The sequence below is a fragment of the Zea mays genome, chromosome 4 (assembly GCF_902167145.1).
Source record: "Zea mays cultivar B73 chromosome 4, Zm-B73-REFERENCE-NAM-5.0, whole genome shotgun sequence".
Lineage (NCBI taxonomy): Eukaryota > Viridiplantae > Streptophyta > Magnoliopsida > Poales > Poaceae > Zea > Zea mays.
In genome coordinates this window covers 58,227,137-58,248,665 of record NC_050099.1, presented here as the reverse complement: position 1 = coordinate 58,248,665, position 21,529 = coordinate 58,227,137, and the positions used below count along the sequence as shown (strand labels likewise).

Genomic DNA, 21,529 nt, shown 5'->3' with positions numbered 1-21,529 from the left:
GCGATATCTTCGCATAAAAGCATAGGTTTTGGCTGGTCGGCCGAAGCAGCCTTCTCCCTTCTGTACTTGTACTGTTCATAAGCTTCGGCTTCATCTATGTTGTGGATTGCCTTTGAATCTGTCCAATTCCCCTCAGCCTTTCTGGCAGCTTCCTGACTCCCATGAATAGCAATAGGTCCTTGATCCGAAGGTATCTTCATACAAAGATATGCTGGATGAAGAATTGCTTCGAACGCATTGAGTGTTCCGCGACCAATGATTGCATTGTAAGGATACTCCATGTCGACAATGTCAAACACAACATGCTCAGTCCTTGTATTGTTGACAAATCCAAAGGTTACTGGCATGGTAATCTTGCCAAGCGCTACAATTTGTCTTCCTCCGAAGCCACAAAGAGGGTGCGTAGCATCATGAATCTTGTCTTCTGGCTCTTGCATCTGTCTGAAGGCCTTAACAAATATAATATCCGCTGCACTGCCTGTGTCAACCAAAACATTGTGGACCAGAAATCCTTTGATAACACAAGAGATAACCATAGCGTCATTGTGAGGGTAATCCTTGAGCTGAAGATCCTCTTGGGAGAAGGTAATCGGGATGTGAGACCATCTTGACTTGATGAAGGGTCCTTGCACCCCTACATGTTGTACCCTTCTCTATGCCTCCTTCTTCTGCTTCTTGTTAGCCGGCTCTGACCATGAACCGCCAGTTATCGGGAGTACGAGCTTCGGAGCCGAAGCAACTCCAGCTTTGAACGAAGCCATCAGCTCAGAAAGTGGAAGTGAGTTCACCCCACGGTGGGCGCTAATGTTGGGGACTTGTTCTTAAATGCTATGAATTAAGAACAAGGCAACATAAAATGTTAAATGTTAATGCCCTTCGTCCGCTGAAGCATTATCTCCCTTAGGATATAATGAACTTCGGATGAAGGTCATAAGCAAAATATCACGAAGGTCTTACCTTCGTAATCAACTCTATAAAACTATATAAGCAATAACAAAATATGAAACATTAAAGAAATTTATACCAAAGATAAATATTATTATACATATATTTTATTATACAAACCTAAATATTAAAACATAATATTTAGATACATTTATACCTTTGCCTTGGCAAAGAGCAATAATTCCAGTGTAATGCGTCGATGATTACAGGATTGTGTGAACAGTAAAGGAGTATTGTTCATCTATTTATAGGCACATGACGCAGCCTGTGAGAAATTACAATCATACCCCTTACAAAAGATTACAATTATGACTCAGACCCTTATGGACTAAGAAGTCATTTCATCTTTAAGTCCGTTCGAACCCTCGTCTTCAGATACGTTATAATACCGAAGCTTCATGAGTGGTAGCTTCGGCACTACGTTTAAACGTATTTGCCGAAGGTGTGTCTTCCTGCAGGACTTTCGGTGACGAAGCATGACCCCAACAGAGGCCGGTGTGTCAAAACCTTGATCTTTTTACCCTTCGGCGTAGCAGAGATAGCCGAAGTAGAAGCTTTTCTTTTCTTTCCCTGCTTTCATGAGGGATAGCAATAGTCTGGGTATACGAAACCAATTACACCGAAGACTCTGTTTAATCTTTTCTTGCCTTGTCCTTCGAAGGCTAAGGTCATGGCATCATCTTCGGCTCTTGTGTAGGCCCCAAGTAACTTGTCGCTAGTTGCCTCAACACAACTCAGCCAGTCATCATTCGGCTCATCAAATTGATTTCTGTATCTGGAGGTGTATTTCAGATAAACTAAGCTGCCTTAACTAGACCCAACAACAGCTTCCTTCGGCATCTCCCAGTCACTCACAAGAGGCCATACTCTATAAGCAATGTGCTCTTGGACTAAGTCTCTTGTGCCGATAAAGGTGCACACAGTATTAAAGCTCCTCTGGCATGTTTCAATTTCATTCCCAAGAGCAATGGCTGGCCTTCTGATGCCGAAGCGAGACCAAATAGGGCGTTGGATGATCCCCTTTATATCTGCTCTTTCAATCAAGTTGTTCTTTACATAAAACCATTCTTCCATCCAGGCTCCTGGCCACCTCTTTCGAAACGTTGGAACTAGATAGCTTACATCAGAGCGGGGCACGAAGCCGTAACAACCAAAATTATTATGATACTGCTCCTTGCCAGTAGCCTTCGTCTCATAGGACAACTCATGAATGTTGCAGAAGCATTTTGCACTTGGCTCTAGTCCCTGGCTCCTCATGGCCAAATAAAAATCCCCATCCTGATGATGGCTTCAGGGGTAATCTGATGAAGAAAAATCTCAAAGGTCTTTAGCACTTCAACTAGAAATTCACTCAACGGAAACTGAAGCCCTGCCTTCATGAAGCTCCTGTAAACAACAACTTCGTCTACTTCGGGCACAAGGGCAGCACTGTCCCCTCCAGCTCTCGCAATGGAAATATCACGGAAATATCTCCCTTTCATAGCATCAATCTGACTTTGCTTAATGGATGACTTTCCCAAGATGGTATGACTCGGCCACCAGGGCCGATCTTCGGCATCTTTGTTTCCACTTTCCAAATCAAAGCTTTCGCTATCACCAGAATCTTCAGACAACCCAGCTAGCATTTCATTAGTGATCTTCTCTGTGTTCGTCTTCTCCATAGCCTCGTAAAACCCAGCTAGTGCAGGGTCAACGACCTTCTTCTCTTCAGCCATCTAGTGAGCACTTGTCCAAATGCCGAAGCTCACAAATCAATTAAAATCTGGCGGAGCAAGAAAGTCCAAGCTTGAAAAATAGCGTAAGCGGTTGAGATGGCACATCAAATGCTATCAATGCGGGTTCCTATTTATATGCCCAGCGCATCACAATTTGGTGGGCTCCACATGTCATTGACTTTCGCTATTCTAGCGAAGGGAAGATATTTTTTCGGACCTTCGGCTAAAGGCCTTTGTTCACGTCGCAGTCTAAATTTGTTAATACAAAAACAAATTATGCGAGGGGCTACTGTTGGGGGCCTTCATCTTCCGAAGGTCCTCAAAAACGTAACTAACATGTTTTTCAGTATAACATAGACTGTTACAGGAGGCTTCGACTTTGAGATGAAGGTGTGCATGATATGAAGGGGCGGTCTGAAGGAAGGGTGAACGAGCGCCGAAGCTGTGGCCGAAAAAGCTTCGGCTTAGCACAATGACGAAGGTAGAAGATGGAACCGACTAAAGGAGAAAAGACTACTTGACCTTGATAGCTTGCCTTATTGTTAGTAGTAAAAATTAGGGACATGAATATAATTTTGTCTCAGCTGTGTCCCGTGCCTATAAATATTTGAACAGTAACACCGTACTGTTCACGCTAAACTGTAATCTCCCTGGCGTCAGCTCCACATTTTAACCTTCTGTCAAGCCGAAGGTACTAGTGAAACATAAATATTATAAATATTTATTCATGTTTATAGAACATGAGTATAAGTAATTTATTGATTTGCCATCATTATTTATGTTCCCTTGTATTTCATGAACCTTCATTTGTATTTGTTTACTGAACGATGAAGATATGTCCTTCATGACCTTCGTCTGAGAATCATTAAATCCCAAAGGAGATAATGAAGCGAAGGATGAAGGTCTTTAATCGTTAACAATTGTGTTGCTTTGTTCTTGATGCATGGCATTTAAGAACAAGGACCAACAACAGGGAACCTTGCATTAGATCTCTCCATGATCCTGATGAAAATATTCATGTAGGTAGAGTCATCCTTCCTCAGGATAAACCATGAGCAAGGCATTATTGCAAAGGACAAACTCTATCTACAATATTTATCTCTAGGCAGGGCTAAGCAATTTTGTAAACAATATTTGATACTTCCAAATAAGTATCTATAAAAGGAATGGATATCAAGGTAGTAAATGCATCAAATAGTTTCCAAGCAACCCCTATAAACTTAATGCATATTTCACTAGACTTAAAGTGTATAAAAGTCTTTTAACAATACAAGGAAGGGGCAAATACATCGGGTCTTGTCTTTGTTGAAGAGAAGATGTGCTAAATCCTCCTATAAAATACCCAGTTAGATGGTTCCTCCACTTGATCAGTAGACACTAGAGTAGACTCCTCTTCAGCAACCACTTCATCTTGAACCTTCATCTTTCTATTGGGAGCTCTACATGAAATGACATGAACATGAATGCTTATGTTGTTTGCACAGAAAATACTATAAGACATCACAAGACCATACTTCCTCTCAAAAGTGTAAATAAAACACACAACAAAGGATCTACTAGCACAAAGACTCTAAATACTCTAATAACATAACCAAACTCTTCAATCATACTAGGGAATCTAGTCTCCACAACCAAACACTTCATCTATGGGTGGAGCAAGGATTCATCTCTCTTTCTTTGAACCCTACAAGCTATCTCTACAAGCTTGACCACCACATGAGTTAATCATCTTTAGACCTGATCTAAAGAACCAAAACTCACTAAGCAAATGCATCCAAAGACCAAAGTTCACTTGATATCCTTGTCTCTTCTCCAAAGCACTTAATCCACTAATTAATTAAGGATTCACTATCTATTTTGGACCCAAGCTTGACCACCACATGAGTTAATCATCTTTAGACATCATCCAAAGACCCAAAACTCACTAAGAAACTACATCCGAAGACAATAGTTCAATTGATATCCTTGTCTCTTCTCCAAAGGACTTAATCCACTAATTAATTAAGGATTCACTATCTATTTTGGACCTTGCAAGGCTTTCTAGTAAAAAGGCTTCCAAACCTCCTCCAACTTTTACCAAGTACTCATATTGTGCTAACAAAACTCTCAAAGAATTTTCATATTTTTTGGTGCTCCATTTGTTTTTTCTAAAATTCATATATGCCTTCAACAAGCACTTATAAATCACCAGAAATTTATTAACTACACTAAAAATCCTAAAACCATTTGTATATGAGATTTATTGAATTTATACATCTCCTAAAATTTCTCCACGATTTTTGTACATTTATACAATTTTTGGCGCCATTTCTAAGATCTCAGACAAATAAATAAAGAAAAACTAATAAACCTTGGGCTGAAACCGGCCCACGCGGCCCACGTACCGAGCACAGTCGGCCCACAAACGGGAGCCCGCGCCCGCACTGCCATGTTTGCGCAGAGACCCCGCTGCGCCAAATAATCCTATATGAGCCCGGTCCACTGTTCACGCCTGTCTCTGACAATCGCAGAAACACCCCTTGACTACCTCCCTTTTACAAAGTCTCGGCCCCGACACCCGCTGCGCGGTTCTCCGGCGACCATGCGTTGGATCGACCACCGTGGTGCAACTTCGATGACCGCGAGGACATCAACATCATTCCCCAAACTATGGCGAACACGGGTGTGTGCTTTATCGACCTACGGAGGCCATGAGACTAAGCTATCGATGGCGACGGCGGAACACCGAGTCCGGCTATCCCAACTCTGAGGCATACACACGGTAGCGTTCAATCAAGCGACGTTGAGAGAATCACAGACTTACCAAGGCGTCCGTGCTCGCAAGAATTCATCCGGGGACGACGCAATTAGACGGGTCGACGGTGGGGCTGTCCTCGGCGCCAGTCTGCGGCGGCACAGCTCTGTTCCAAACACCTGGTAATGGTAGAGTTAGCAAATCTTCTTTGGTGAGCTTCATTGCCTTATGGAGAACGCAGAACAAGCGTCACACGAGTAAGACACTCACCGGAACTACCTGGCCACGGCGAGGTGAAGAACTGGCGAGTGTGGTCACTAGACCAGGTGTTGGCGCGCTCAGCTTCTGGACAGACCAAGTTTGGGGACTGGGGACAGGTGAACACCGGTGTGGACAGAAGTTCTACCACTCACACACGCTGTACCCTGGTTGGAGCTTGAGGATTGTTGGAGGATAATTTTATTGGAACCATCCCTAAGGTGCTCTCTGTACTTGTACACAACTTAGTGGGGAAGAACTCCTAGTGTGCCAGCACAACCTAGGTTCAAGTACGTGGCTCTCATGCACTCCTCCCAGGTTCAAAGACACATATAAAACACTGAACTTGATCAGGGTCACAAGCCAAATATCAAACCTTGATATTTCTGCAGAAAACGGGGACTCCAGACTTCAGTTACTCACTTCTCCTTTATCCCACTCGAGCACACCAGTGAGGTACAGCAAGGTGACAAGATCTTTTCTTCCTTTCCAACCTGATCCAAGGTTCAGAACCCCCCTTCACTTGCCTGACCATTTAGCTGGTTATTTGCAGCAGGGGTGAGATCTCTAGAACCTGAGTCATGCACTCCATCGACATCTCAAGCTATACACATCAGCATCCTCTTTGTCCCTTACCGCAGCTAGCAAGCAATACAGACAGCTACTTCACTGCTCACTGCTCAAAAAACAGCCCAGGCTTGGATATTTTAGTGGTGGAGACCTCTAGACCCTTGGCTATGAATTTCACTCTTATCTCCAGCCACATATTCAAGTGACACCAGCAGGGAAAAGGATCTTCTTCAGTTACCAACTGAAACCCTGAATTCAACTACATCAGGCCTGCTGCCCCCTTTCCACTCCTCACTGTTTAAACCCTTGTATCTCACAATTTCTCTTAGCAACAGACCAACCATTCTTAATACAAGTTATTCTCTAAGTATAACTCTACCACTTTGTTATAGCACCCCTAGACTAAAAACATCTAGAACAGAAGTTGTGAGGTACTAAGGTAGAGCCAAAGACACTGACAGTCTAGCTTCAGTTTAACTGAAACAGCACAAGGTCAGTCTGACAGAGGAAATTTAAGTGCATTTACTCCCAACTTTATGTAGCATCAAGCCCACCCCTTTTAGGAAAGTTGTTCAATGTACTATGTTATTCAAACTTGCTACATAGAGTATAGCTCATAATTTCATGGATCAAATTCTAGAGAGTTCCATAATTGGTTAAAAGCACTAAATCTTCAGTCTCAGTCTGAAACATCATATAACCAAGTCTCACAGTAGCAGTTTGGAGATACTTTTCTCTTAACTTTATGTGGGACCAGGTCCACCCCACTTTAGAAAACCTGTTCTATTTATTATGGTCTACAAATTTGCTATGGGAACTTCAATCCAAACCCATATGGATTAATCACAAACGAGATCCAAATTAGGCATCCTGCTGCAATTCAGTTCTCAGAACTGAATAAACATTCAGTTATCAACCAACCTGACAGTCCAATCTTCGAGCAACTATTTATCCACTTTTTATGTGGAATCAAGCCAACGTTACTTAAAGAAACTTGATCACCATCATATAGGCTTCAGTTCCACTGTAGGAACAATAGCCCAAAACTCTATGGATTAGCCAAAATGAGCTCCGAAACAGCCACAAAACTGAAATTGCAGATTCAGCTCACTGTTCACCATCTGAAATTCCAGAAATCTGCCAGCTCCACTTTAGTCACCTTTTCTCCTAGTTCCAATTAGCTTCAAGGGTATGGAGTTTAACCAAACCTGATCTTATACTATATCTCTATTGCTTGATATAGGAGACTCAATTTAATTCCCTACAGGTTAACCACTACAGAGGTCCAAACATGGCTAAAGTTTACTGAAATTCAGAACATAGCCAATTAGCTAATTCTGAAACCCAGAAGCTGATAGCCCACATTGAGCAAGTTTTACAGCTCTCTCCTAATGGATTTAGGGTTAAGTGGCTTAATAAAGTTGGTACTACTATTGTTGCTCTACAAGTTTGGTATAATGTCCCTTAGCTAAAAACTTATGAATTCCAAACTACCACAGTCCAAAGTTTACTCAAAATACAAAAACTCAGGGCCTATTTCAGCACTAAGTCTGAAATCAAGCAATCTGACAACCTTAATTTGGACCACCTTTTCACCTGGTACTGTATGGTTTTAGGGCTACCATACTTAATAAAAGTTTCTCTCCTATAGTTACTCTTCAAGTTTGTTATAGTAACATTTTACCAAAAGCCCACTGTTTAAAAGTTACAGAGGTCCAAATACAGCTAACTTAAACTATTTTGGATTAAATCCAAATTGTCCCAATCTGAATTTTTGCAAACTACTCCAAATCTTTCCGCACCACATGGAAATCTCCCAATATGAAAGTTGTTCACTTCTCTAAGATCTACGACTTTGGTATAAGAACGTTTAACCAATTCTTTCTAAATTTTGAATTCCTATGTTGGGCTAGTTTAAGGTTACAAATGCAACCACTTCTCCAAACCACCCTTCAACCTCGATCCACCACTAAAAGCAAAGTTGTTCTTTGACCTAAGATCTAACTTTGGTATTCAAGACTCATGGACAAAATTTCCTTGTTTTTGGGGTTGCTTGTTTATACACCACTTCACCTTTTGGGCTCAAGTTAGGGTTTTGAAGTTGATCCCTCTCTTAAAGTGATGCTTCTACTTGACCTACCTTTGAGAGTAAAGTTACTCTAGGTTCTGATACTTGCCTCTAGTACTTAAGACTCCAAGTCAACTTGCTAGTTGCTTAAGAAAGGTTTTTCATCCACTTGGCTTAAGCAAAACTCTTAACCTAAGACCTATTCTCTAATACACAATCATCACACTTTTGAAAAATTTTGACCTAGTGATGCACTCTAGGTGTAACAAGCAATTTAATGAAAATGATTATGATGGCATGTCAGAGTTTTAGTTACCGTAACCCCAGGGGTGTTACAACGGTCCAAAGTTATCGAGCTAAGGCATAAGTGAGAGCACCTAGAGGGGGGGGGGGGTGAATAGGTGATCCTGCAAATTTTGCTCAAAGCAACACAAATTTGGTCTATAATGTGAGTTAGAGTAAAGCAAAACCAAGTTTGAGAGTAGAGAGAAGAGAGATGAGAACTCTTCACTTGAATGCTCACTTAAGATGAGTATTAAACTAGGAGCAATATTCCAAGTGAACATGAAATCGCCAGAAAGTAAAGACACAAGTGACACATCGATTTTTACCGTGGTTCGACCAATGCCTACTCCACGTTGTGGTGACCTCCTTTGGTCAAAGGTTGCACTCAACCCCTCTCAAGTGATCTAAAGATCAAACTTGAGTGCCACGTATGTCTTCCTTATAACTCAATCCCGTTTGTGAGGAACCTCCACACGTTGGAGTCTCTCATGCCTTACACAAGTGATCAATATCAAAACCAGAGTAAGGGGGAAGTAAGAACACACACACAAGCGAAGAAATGAGCGAAAAAACAAGAACACCAGAGTTACAGCTCAGAAATGCTCTCAAATCTATTAAACACTTCAAACAACGTGGTCGCGGAGTCTCAGAGTTGTAGTGTGCTGTTAGAATGCTTGGTGTACAGCTCCATAGAGCCAATGGGGTCCTTTTACACACCGAAGAGGCCTAGGAGCCATTGGAGCTTCATTTGGAAGCTCCCAGCCTTCCCTATTTGTGCATGCACCGGAATGTCCGATAGCACACCATACAGTGCATAGTGCAATGGTCACCGGATCATTGATTGGTTGCCTTCCTTTTCTGGGGCACTGGACTATCCGGTGACCCATCCGACCGTTGGAGCCTGCTGATGTGGCTGATAGCCGTTGGCTATTCATCACACTGGATTGTTCGGCGCTCTGCCCGGACTGTCCAATGAATTATAGACGACGAAGCCTGGCCAAGCCCAAGAGCGGCCACTTTGGTCATACAGTCACCGGACTGTCCGGTGCACATCGTATTGTCCGGTGCTGCCCAAACTAGCCCACCTTCTTCTCTTTTGTGCCAACTTCATTTGGCCCCCTTTTAGCTCAACTTGAGGAGTTCCCTAGCACTTAGACAAACATGATTAGCACACAAAACAATTTACTAAGTGCTAGAATCATAGTTTTTTCATTCCTTTTCATAAGGATTTGCAACATGCCTAAACTCAAGCCCAAATGCTACTTTAATTGCGCAACGAAGTTAATAGCCAAATAGCAGTGCAAGAAACATAGCATAAAGTAAGTGCAACTTATTTTAAACACTTAAACTTCATGTTTTTGGTTTTTCTCAAGGTTGCACTTTTTGGTCCTTTAATTCAACTCATTTGGACTTCACATCTTCAACTTGCTTGATTAGAACCTATGCTCATGCTCATAACAAGATGGTTAGTTCATAGTGGTGTGTTGAGCAGTTAATCACCAAAACACTTAGAAATGGCCTAAGGGCATATTTCCCTTTCAATCTCCTCCTTTTTGGTGATTTATGCCAACACACCTAAAGCAACTCGAAATTCTAACTTAACCAAATATGAGTCAACATTTGCAAATTGAAGTCATATCAGACACCAATTGAATAAGAATAGGATTTGGCATATTCGGATCATTTTGCCACCACTTGGTTTGTTTTCGCAAAACAAGTTCATTTTCTTACTTCTAAGTCAAAACACTTCAGTTTTGCAAATCAAACCATTTTCCAAGACTAGTTTTGATCAAATCCAAAAGCTCCCCTTTTTCCCATATGAAAGGTTTCTCCCCGACAAGAGAGTAGTTTTGCAATTAGAGGGCTCCTCTTTTAGTCAAGATGGTTTTGATCAAAAGGAAAAGTTCAAACACAATAATTTTTGAAATTCATAAGTGACGGTTGATCCAGTTGCTTTGGCCTTAATTTCTCCCCCTTTGGCATTAACCACCAAAATGAAAAAACTAGTGGTTTTAAAACCTCATTGCCTCATGAAAGATTGCAAATTAAGTGCAAAAGGCAATGAAAACACCAGGGGCAACTTGAACAAAGTACATTGATACTGTTAAGCAGTGGAAGCTTTTTCCTTTGTCCAAGTCCATCTTTTCCATTTCAATCCACCTTTGAGACTACATCAAAATCACTCAAACAAACATATTAGTCTTAAAGGGTCAAGTTGTAGCATGTCCTCCCCCTAAAGATATGCATCAATGCATTAGGACTTGTGAGGTCCGGTGATGACATTCTACAACTTAAGCACTGAAATAAGCAATGAAGCACAATTAAGCTTAAGGGAACATGATCAAAGGCATAAAGATACATATAGCTCACTACGTAGCTCACAAAACCTTCTTTCATCTAAAGGCTTGGTAAAGATATCGGCTAGCTAGTGATCTGTGCTAACATGGCTAGCTAGTGATTGGTGCTAACCTGTCCTAAATTATTGTGATGCTCTCTGTGACACTGGACCGTCTAAGGGTGGGCCAGACCCTCTGGCTTCAGGAGCTGGACTGTCCACGATAGAGGCCAAGCACTACAACTCTTTATGTTCTTCGGACCGTCCAACCCTAGTGGCCGGGCTATTCGCAACTTGGGATATGCTCTCTTTGGATGTATTCATTATTTAACCTTTACTTGGGATTTAGTCGATTCTCCATCAGCTCTAGCATTACAAGAATGAAGCCTTTCCTATCTATTCCTATAAATTGATCATCAGGAAAATCAACTCCTGTGAGACATGTGGCAGTCTCATAGGTCCAAAGCACGGGGGCATCGACCACGACAATGCAGGCCGATGCATTAACATGTACTTGTTCTATATCACCGCGCACTCATTACAACAACATTTTGTAACACCCCTGGTGTTACTGTTACTAAAACTTGAGCATAACATCATGAGAATTAGCATATCATGTGATTGTTACACTTAGAATGCATTCAGTAGGCAAAAATTTCAAACAAGTTGTATTGATGTGACTAGTTAGGGTGAAACCCTAGGGTAGGGTACTTAACCCTAAACTAGGCTTAGGAGTGTCAATAAAGCCTAAATGAGAGAAAACTTCAAAACTCATTATAAATGGTCATGAGATATTACCATTAATGGACTTAAGTGGCATTCAAACCCTAGAAGTGCCAGAAACCCTAAAAAGACCACTGAAAACCCTGAGTTGAAACCCTAGGGGGATATATGTAAATTTTGCACACTTTTGGACCCAAGTGCAAAAACCAAGGTATTAGGGTACCCCAAAGCATAAGGTTCACACATTTGAGGATTTCCAAGTCAAAAGATGTGATTTGGGCTTATTTGCAAAAAGCCACTCAACACCCCTCATGTGGCTAAGATTGAAATACAGTGCACAAGGCTGACTTCAGAGCTCTGTAGATCTAAAAATACAAAGATTTTACCTAGGGTCAACACATCAAAAGTCTAGAGATATTATAAAAGTACAACTTTGCTTAAGGGATTAAGCATTATTGTTATACAAAGTTGGGAGAAAACTAAGCTCAAAGTTGTGCTGTCAGTCAGCCCTATGTCTGAATTTTCAGTAACAGTGAAGTTGGATGAACATAGAGCTCGATTTTGAGTAAGATCCTGTGACTATTTGATGATGGACATTATAACAAAGTTAAAACTGGTTTGTTAGGCTACAAGTTTGCTATAGACAATGTTGGGGACTTGTTCTCAAATGCTATGAATTAAGAATAAGGCAACACAAAATGTTAAAGCCCTTCGTCCTTCGAAACATTATTTCCCTTAGGACATAATGATCTTCAGACAAAGGTCATGAAGGACATACCTTCATGATCGCAGTTTATATTAACGAAAGAAGAAGCATGTAAAACACAGAAGATAACATGAATGATTATATAACATTATTAATTCATCTTCTATTATACCATCATAAATAAACAGAAATAATACAAAATTACTTTTGTACCTTCGGCTTGATAGAAGAGAAGAGTACAAGCGTAATGCACAAGCGAGTACAAATCAGCGTGAACAATACATGGGTACTGTTCATCTATTTATAGGCACAGGACGCAACCTGTGTGGATTTACATTCATGTCCTTTATAACTTATTACAATCATGACACAGATTAACATGGGCTAATCAGTCTTTTCATCTTTAAGTCGGTGCCACCCTTCGTCTCAAGGCGTGTCACTATGCCGAAGCTCCCTGGATGGTAGCTTCGGCTTTGCTTCTGTGTTGATCTTCTAAAAGTGTTTCTTCTTACAGGACCTTCGGCGACGAAGCAGACCCCCAACAGTAGCCCCTTCACGGTGCCAGATCGTTTTTCGTGACGAGCTCGACCCGTGAAAAATTCTCTTAGGCTTCGGAATGCCGAAGGTCCGAAAAACACCTTCCCTAAGCTCGTTGTCGAGAAACGATTAAATATTCCGAGTGCGAGGTGGTCCCACCATACGACGGGTACGCGCGATCTGGCGATTCACCTTCTCGCGCACTGTGGTCCACCATTCAGTGGGTGCGGGCGACTGTTTAGCGTGTGCGAGCGGCTTGACGATTCATCTTCCCACCTGCAGCACTATATAAACAGATGGGTAGGTGTGAAGTTGCCACATCATTTACTACTATTGCACTATTGTGCTGCTGAAAAATTTGACCATAGCCGAAGCTTATTCATCGTATTCTCAATCAAAGCATCGTCTTGTTTTAGCTTCGTCATAAGAGGGAGCTTCGACAAAATTGCAAAAAGTCATCAACTTTGTCAAAACCGTGAGAAATTCAGTATCAAATGGCCAGAGTGCATTCGACAGCTAGAATTACACGCGACGGAGAGGAGGCCGAAGCTGCTGAGACTGCCCCAATCTCCGAAGTAATGAGGCAATCGGGACTGGTTGTGATAGAGGGTGATTCTGAAGAAGATGCACCTGCTGCCGAAGCTAAACAGGCTGACATTGAAGAGGGTAATGCTGATGAAGAAGAGATAGATTATAACACCGTCATGCCATTCAAATTCAGCCACCTGGACTTTGGTAAGTCTACTGTCTCTGAGGCTGATATGCCCTTGATGATAAAGCTATGCTACTTCGGGGAAGCCGAGAAGAAGCTGATTCATTTGGCAGGAAAGAAACCACTCCGAAGCCAGAAAGTGATGGGGTGGTAGTTTTCAGAAGTTTCTTTAAAGTAGGATTGAGGTTTCCTTTGCATGAAATGATTGGGGATGTTTTGGAGGATTTCAAAATTTATCTTCATCAGCTGACTCCTAACGCCATCATTAGGCTCAACGTCTTTATTTGGGCTCTTCGAAGCCAAGGAGTGGAGCCGCTTGCCGAAGCTTTCTGCCGGGTGCACGAGCTTCATTATCAGACGAAGGCTAGAGAAGATGGGCTACACAAGAATTTCGGATGTTACAACTTTGCTTACCGCAAAGATATGAAGACTCCGGTGATCAGCTACCGCACCAAATGGCCAACTGGCTGGAAGAATGAGTGGTTTTATGTTAAGGTTGATGAGAAGAAGGAGAAGATAGTTCAGAGCCCACTGAACCTAACCTTCGGGTTAACTAGGCCCCTGTGCGACATGCTGAAAGGGTCACCATGCCGAGAAGCTGTGGGCGAATTCCGAGTTGTGTCTGAGCATATCAGTAATACAGATTTGGTGCAGGAATACTTAGCCAATAGAGTGTTTCTGACGTTAAATGAATGGAATATACCGAAGCTTAAAGGAGAAAAGAAAAAGAATGAACTTGTTCGACTGCCCTATCACTTCAAGTTTAAGAAACATTTCAAAGAGCCTTGCCAAGAATGGTTGGAAATGATGGAAGCTATGTTCAATGAAATTTTGGGCAACTATACTAAGAAAGAAGATCAATTGATGACTGCGGCCTTCGGCACCCGACCGGAACGAAGGCTGAACCAAGTAATGGATGCCCTGGAATTTGAATACCCCGACTATGAACGGTTAAGAAAGGGTGTCGAAGGGCCAAAGCGAAAAAGAGTTGTCAGTGTTATGAAGAGGCAAGCTGCCAGAATGATAGAAGAAGATGAGAAAGCTCTGAAGAAGAAAAAATCCAGCCTTGAGCCGAAGGTGGCTGTTACGAAGAAAAGAAAAGCTGCAGCTGCGAAGCAAAAAACAACTGATATAGAGGAAGAAATTCCTTCAACCCTCCTGCTGCTGATGTGGAGGAAATTTTAAAGGTAATGACCGAATCTTTACCTCTCAAGCTAAGTCCACTAGGGCCACAACTGATGAAACTTTTATAGAAGAAGGAGGAGCCTGCTGCAATCAAGAAGCCTGCTGAGAAAAGGCAAAGTATTATTACTGTTATTGATGCTATTGAAGAAACGCCACCATCGGTTTTGGCGTCAAAAACACCGGCTGCCGAAGACACTGCAGCTATCGAGGAGACTCTGGCCCCAACGCCCGGGAAACAGAAGGGGAAAGAGAAGGAGATTGCCGAAGATACTTCAGAGGATAAGGATTTTAATTTTCAAAAAATACTTGGGCAAAAGCTGTCTAAAGCTGAGAAGGAAGAGCTGAGGGATTATGCAATATCATGCGGCTACCATCTAGGAGCATTGCTCTTCGGTGGTGTTGACGAAGAGAGCTTAGGATGCCTCTGGGACCAGACTGGAGCGAAGGTTGTCAGCACTCTATCGAAGGGTGTTGGCTTTCCGAAGCTTGAGGCCGACCTCAACAGATACCGGCGGCAACATATCACCGGTAGCTTGTTTTATTCTAACTTTAAGGTAAAGTTCTTACCTTAACTTTTTGTTGTTTTCGAGATGAAGCTTACTTCTGATGAAGGTTATTTTTTCAGAGTCTACTGCTAAGTAAAACCTTGAGGATGCAACAAGATCTTGAGGACAAGAAAAATGAGATTATAATTGAGGGCTTAAAGGGCAAAATTAAAGATCACGAAGCTGCTCTGGAGAAGAAGGATTTCGTGATTCAAACAATGGAGGGTTCGCTGGCAGAGACCCAAGACGAGGTTGCTAGATTAAACAGTGAACTCTCCGCGAAATCAAAAAGCTTCAAACAAGAGAAGAAGGATTTTGAGGCAAAGCTTGAAGCTGAAGTTGCAAAGAGTTTGATCTTGCAAAAGTCATTGAAGGAACTTCAAGATAAATGTCTGAACTTCGGCAACCGTTGCGTGCAACGACTGAAGCAGGTCTTCAACTCAGTTGGAGCTAGTTCTGAAAAGTTTAAACCTTCAGCTGAAGACCTGCCAGGCATCTTCGATCATATTGAAGGTGAAGTTGATGCTCTTGATGAAGTCATAGCTGGGCATGGTGACTTCTGCGCTCTGCTAGCTTCTCGTGGCATAACTGTTGCTTTTATGAAGGCTGGTTGCACGCACGGGAATATTGTAAACCGGCCAAACTTCAGCTTATCACCAGCGGACTTGAATGACATCCTCGACCTGGCCCGAAGCATTGGGAACAGATTCGTAACTCAAATTTGGGCGAAGGGTGAACGGAGCTTGGCTGGTGACGAAGCTCGAAGTCACCTTAAGCCGGTAATAAACTCATACCTTTTGATTACCTTTTCCTTGAAACTTGAGTTTACCTTATAACGCTTTGTTATGTACAGGATGACGAAGCCGAGGAGTAATGAGCCAAAGCTTGGCGGATGATCCGAAGCTTAGCGGATGGTGATGAAGCCGAAGACATTGCTGTGAAAAAACTCTAGAGAAACTCTTGAATTATCCTTGTAAAGAATATTGTAATTTAAGAATCATATACTACTCTGTAAATTTGTCCATACCTTGTAATATATTTTTACCTTTCCGTCCATGTATGAACTGCTTTGATGTGGACGAAACTTGTATTTTTGGGCCGAAGGCGAAAAATACCTTCCCTTCTTTTCGTACACAACGAAGCATAAATCTGCTTCCTTTCCTTTCACCGAAGCCTTATCCTTAGAGCCGAAGCAACTGTCTGTATCTGTATGATATGATGATGATGATCCTATGTATGTCTAAATGAATGTATATGAATGCAATGAATGATGTGATGTATTGTGCAAATGAATGTCTAGACACACGCTTACGAAGCCACATCAAAACTCCTCATTCCCTTAGGAATGACTGAAATCTTTTTGTCATTTATTTTTCGGCTGCACCGCTTATTTTTCGGTGTAAGTTCTGCATCCCCTTAGGAACGTCTTTTGAACTTCTTCGCCTTCTATTTCAGCGGTATCACCATTGACTTTTCGGTGTAAGTTCTGCATTCCCTTAGGAACGTCTTTTGAACTTCTTCGCCTTATATTTCAGCGGTATTTGGCTCTACATTCCCTCAGGAATGACTTTTGAGCAGAAAACTTACGCTGTGCTCCCTTAGGAACGACTTTTTGTAGCTTCGTCGTGCTCTGCATCCCCTTAGGGATGACTTTCGAGCTTCTCCCTGTTTTTTTCTCTCTCTGCACTCGATGGTGCATGCTCAGATTTTACATTTTACATATTTTTGGGGGATTTTGCTCTCGTAGAGCTGGATAAGAAAGGAAAAATTACAAACTATGGCCCCATTAAAAACCTTTCTCCCCTTTGGAAAGGAAAAGGGTGCCATAGGAAAAATGAAAAAGATTACATCAAGTTACACATAATATCGTCGAAGCTCATCCGCATTCCAAGATCTAGGAATATCGTTGTCGTCCATATCCTTCAATCTGTAAGAACCGAGTCTTGACGAAGATACCACCAGAAAGGGTCCTTCCCACTTCAGCTGTAGCTTGCCTACTGTGTCTGGATTGACTACTCTCCGAAGTACCAGATGCCCTGGCTTAATGTTTTTCAGCCGTACTTTTCTGTCACACCATTTTATTGTTTCGGCTTGATATTTATTGATATTCTCCACAGCCTGAAGTCTGGTCCCTTCTATAACATCTTTTGCCACAGAATAATCAGCTTCGTCCTCTGCCGAAGCTACTATTCTAATTGACCCTGCCTTAGCTTCTTCTGGGGTTATAGCTTCGTCACCAAACAATAACTTGAATGGTGTAAAACCTGTTGACCTTGATATAGTTGTATTGTTGCTCCACACCACTTTAATCAACTCTTCTGGCCACTTTCCTCTGGGCTGATTGAAGATTAACTTCATTATTCCTGTCATTATAATACCATTTGCTCTTTCGACCAGCCCGTTTGACTCCGGGTGCCTGACTTATGCAAAATGAATCTTCGTGCCAATCTGGTCGCAAAAATCTTTGAAAGTTTCGGCATCAAACTGTGTTCCATTCTCCACAGTTATAGCCTTTGGCACACCGAAGCGACAAACAATATTTTGCCAGAAGAATTTATGGACTATAATCGAAGTTATTGTAGCCAAAGGCTTTGCTTCAATCCACTTAGAAAAATATTCCACCGCCACCACGACATATTTCGAATTACCTTGTGCTGGTGGAAATGGGCCTAACAAGTCCAGGCCCCATCTTTGCAATGGCCAGGTTGGTTGTATTAACTGAGTTAATGACGAAGGTTGTTTTTGGTCCCTTGCACATTTTTGACAATTTTCGCACTTTTGGACCAAATCTGCTGCATCCAAAGCTGCCTTCGGCCAGTAAAATCCCTGTCTAAAAACCTTTCCTAACAAAGGCCTATACCCAATATGAGATCCACACAATCCTGCATGTATCTCCTTCATTAGTTCTATACCTTCGGTTCTAGATAAACATTTGAGAAGGGGGAGCAAACCCCATGTTTGTATAATTCCCCTTCTATTATAATATATGGTCTTGTTCTTGCTTCCATTCTTTTATTATAAACTTCATCATCCGAGAGGCAGTTTCCCTGGAGAAAAGATATGATTTCAGTCCTCTAATCTTCACTATGTACTAGAGAAATGGCGAGCACTGTTCTCTCCATGAGTTCAACTGAAGGTGCCTTTATTGTTTCAAAAAATACTTCCGAAGGTAGAGGGAGCCCCTGAGCCGCTGATTTGGCTAACAGATCTGCATGCTCATTTTCGCCTCTTGGAATGTTCTTGACAGAGAAACCTTCGAAAGAAGCCTCCAACCTTCGAACTGTATCCAAATATTTTTCAAGTTTCGGATCTCTTGCCTTGCTACTTTTATCTAAATGGCCAGAAATGACTTGAGAATCAGTTTTCAGAATAGCCCTTCTTATTCCCATTGCCCTTAACTTCCAAAGCCCCAACAAGAGTGCTTCGTATTCGGCAATATTATTTGTACAACTAAAATATAGCTTGGCTGCATAACATGTTCTGACTTTCGAAGGTGCTACTAGAACAGCAGCTGCTCCTGCGCCGAAGGTTCCCCAAGAACCATTGCAGAACACTGCCCAAGCTTCGACATCTTTATTTATCCCTTCTTCCTGAGCCCTTGGCGTCTAATCAGCGATGAAGTCTGCTAACGCCTGGGACTGAATTGAAGATCTATGCACATAATAAATGGTGAATTCATTAAGCTCTGCAGTCCATTTTCCAATTCTTCCAGTAGCCTCTCAGTTCCTCATGATGTTCTTTAGAGGTTGTGACGAAGGAATAATTATGTGGTATGCTTGGAAATAATGTCGAAGCTTTCTGGAAGCCATTAACACAGCATATAATACCTTATCCAATTCTGTGTAATTTTTCTTTGATGGACTTAAAACTTTAGAGACGAAGTATATTGGTGCTTGTTTTTTAGCCTGACCATCTAGTTTCTCCCGTACCAGTGCCGCACTCACTGCAGAATGCGAAGCTGCCACATATAAGAGAAATGGAGCCCCTGGCGTGGGTGGAGTTAATGTTGTTAAATCAATCAAATATTATTTCAACTCTTCAAAAGCTTTTTGTTGTGCTGGGCCCCATTGAAAGACTTCGGCTGACTTCAGTATTTCAAAAAAGGCAGATTTCTTTCCGCTGATCTGGATATGAATCTGTTTAATGATGCTAATCTTCTTGCCAGCCGTTGAGCCCCTTTCTTCGTACTTGGTGGCTCCATCCGAAGGATAGCTTCGATCTTGCTTGGGTTAGCTTCAATTCCTTTCGTTGATACCAGACAGCTAAGGAACTTGCCTTTCTTCACTCCAAAAACACATTTTTCTGGATTTAATTTCAGGCCAGCTTGCCTGAAATTGGCAAATGTTTCTTGCAAATCAGCAATGTGATTTAATTGCTTCGTGCTTTTCACTATGATATCATTAACATAAGTCAGCACATTTCTGCCTATCTGGGAATGAAAGACCTTGGCTATCATTCTGCTGAAGCTTCCTCCAGCATTCTTGAGCCCCTCAGGCATCCGAAGATAGCAATAGGTGCCATTGGGAGTTATGAAGCTAGTCTTCGACTCATCTTCCTTCTTCATCCAGATTTGATGATAGCCTGAATAACAATCCAATAGACTCATGAGCTCTGAAGAAGCTGCTGCATCTACAAGAGAGTCTATTCTTGGTAGCGAGAATTCGTCTTTTGGGCATGCCTTGTTAAGATCTGTGAAGTCAATGCACATTCTCCATTTGCCATTGGCATTCTTCACCATGACAGTATTGGCTAACCACTCTGGGTATTTTACCTCTCTGATGACACCAGCACTGAGAAGCCTTTTTTACTTCATTCCAAGCACCTTCGGCTTTATCATCAGACATTTTCTGAAGCCTTTGCTTTCTTGGCCTGAAGGATGGGTCCACATTGAGTGAATGTTCAATGACATCTCTGTTGACACCGCAGAGATCATTGGTTGACCAAGCAAAGACATCTTTGTTGTTGAATAAAAATTTTATCAAAGTTTTCTCTTGCTCTTCAGATAACTGAGACCCCAACAATACTTTTTGCTCTACTATATCTTCGCATAGAAGAATAGGCTTCGGCTGATCCGCCGAAGCAGCCTTCTCACTTTTGTATTTGTACTGTTCACAGGCTTTGACTCCATCTATGTTATGAATTGCCTTTGAATCTGTCCAGTTTACTTCGGCTTTCCTGGCAGCTTCCTGACTCCCATGAACAGCGATGGGCCCTTGTTCCGAAGGTATCTTAATGCATAGATATGCTGGATGAAGTATTGCTTCGAAAGCATTAAGTGTCCCACGACCAATGATTGCATTGTAGGGGTACTCCATGTCAACAATGTCAAACACAACCTGTTCAGTCCTTGTGTTGTGAACAAAGCCGAAGGTTACCGACATTGTGATTTTGCCAAGTGCTACAATTTGCCTTCCTCCGAAGCCACATAGAGGATGTGTAGCATCATGGATCTTGTCCTCTAGTTCTTGCATCTGTCTGAAAGCCTTAGCAAATATGATATCTACTGCACTGCCTGTATCAACCAGAACATTATGGACCAAAAATCCCTTAATGACACAAGATATAACCATAGCATAATTATGAGGGTAATCTTTGAGCTGAAGGTCCTCCTGGGAGAAGGTGATTGGGATGTGGGACCATTTTGACTTGATGAAGGGTCCCTGCACCCCAACATGATGCACCCTTCTCTGTGCTTCCTTCTTCTGCTTCTTGTTAGCCGGCTCTAAACCTGAGCCGCCTGTTATCGGAAGCACCAGCAGCTTCGTAGCCGAAGACACTTCAGCTTGGGTGTTGAACGAAGCCATCAGCTCAATCAGTGGAAGTGAGTTCACCGGAGGTGGGCGCCAATGTTGGGGACTTGTTCTCAAATGCTATGAATTAAGAACAAGACAACACAAAATGTTAAAGGTTAAAGCCCTTCGTCCTTCGAAACATTATTTCCCTTAGGACATAATGATCTTCAGACGAAGGTCATTAAGGACATAACTTCATGATTGCAGTTTATATTAACGAAAGAAGAAGCATGTAAAACACAGAAGATAACATGAATGATTATATAACATTATTAATTCATCTTCTATTATACCATCATAAATAAACAAAAATAATACAAAATTACTTTTGTACCTTCTGCTTGACAGAAGAGAAGAGTACAAGCGTAATGCACAAGCGAGTACAAATCAGCGTGAACAATACACTGTTCATCTATTTA

General features: G+C 41.9%; 1 long non-coding RNA gene across 1 annotated transcript; it reads right to left on the bottom strand.

Moving 5' to 3' along the window:
- Positions 1 to 3,815: 3,815 nt before the first annotated feature.
- On the bottom strand, positions 3,816 to 6,325 carry LOC103653281 (uncharacterized). Its single transcript, XR_565375.3, has 3 exons — positions 5,665 to 6,325; positions 5,464 to 5,573; positions 3,816 to 4,099 (listed from the first exon to the last, which is right to left on the bottom strand). It is a non-coding gene; the product is annotated as an uncharacterized lncRNA (long non-coding RNA).
- Positions 6,326 to 21,529: the final 15,204 nt, after the last annotated feature.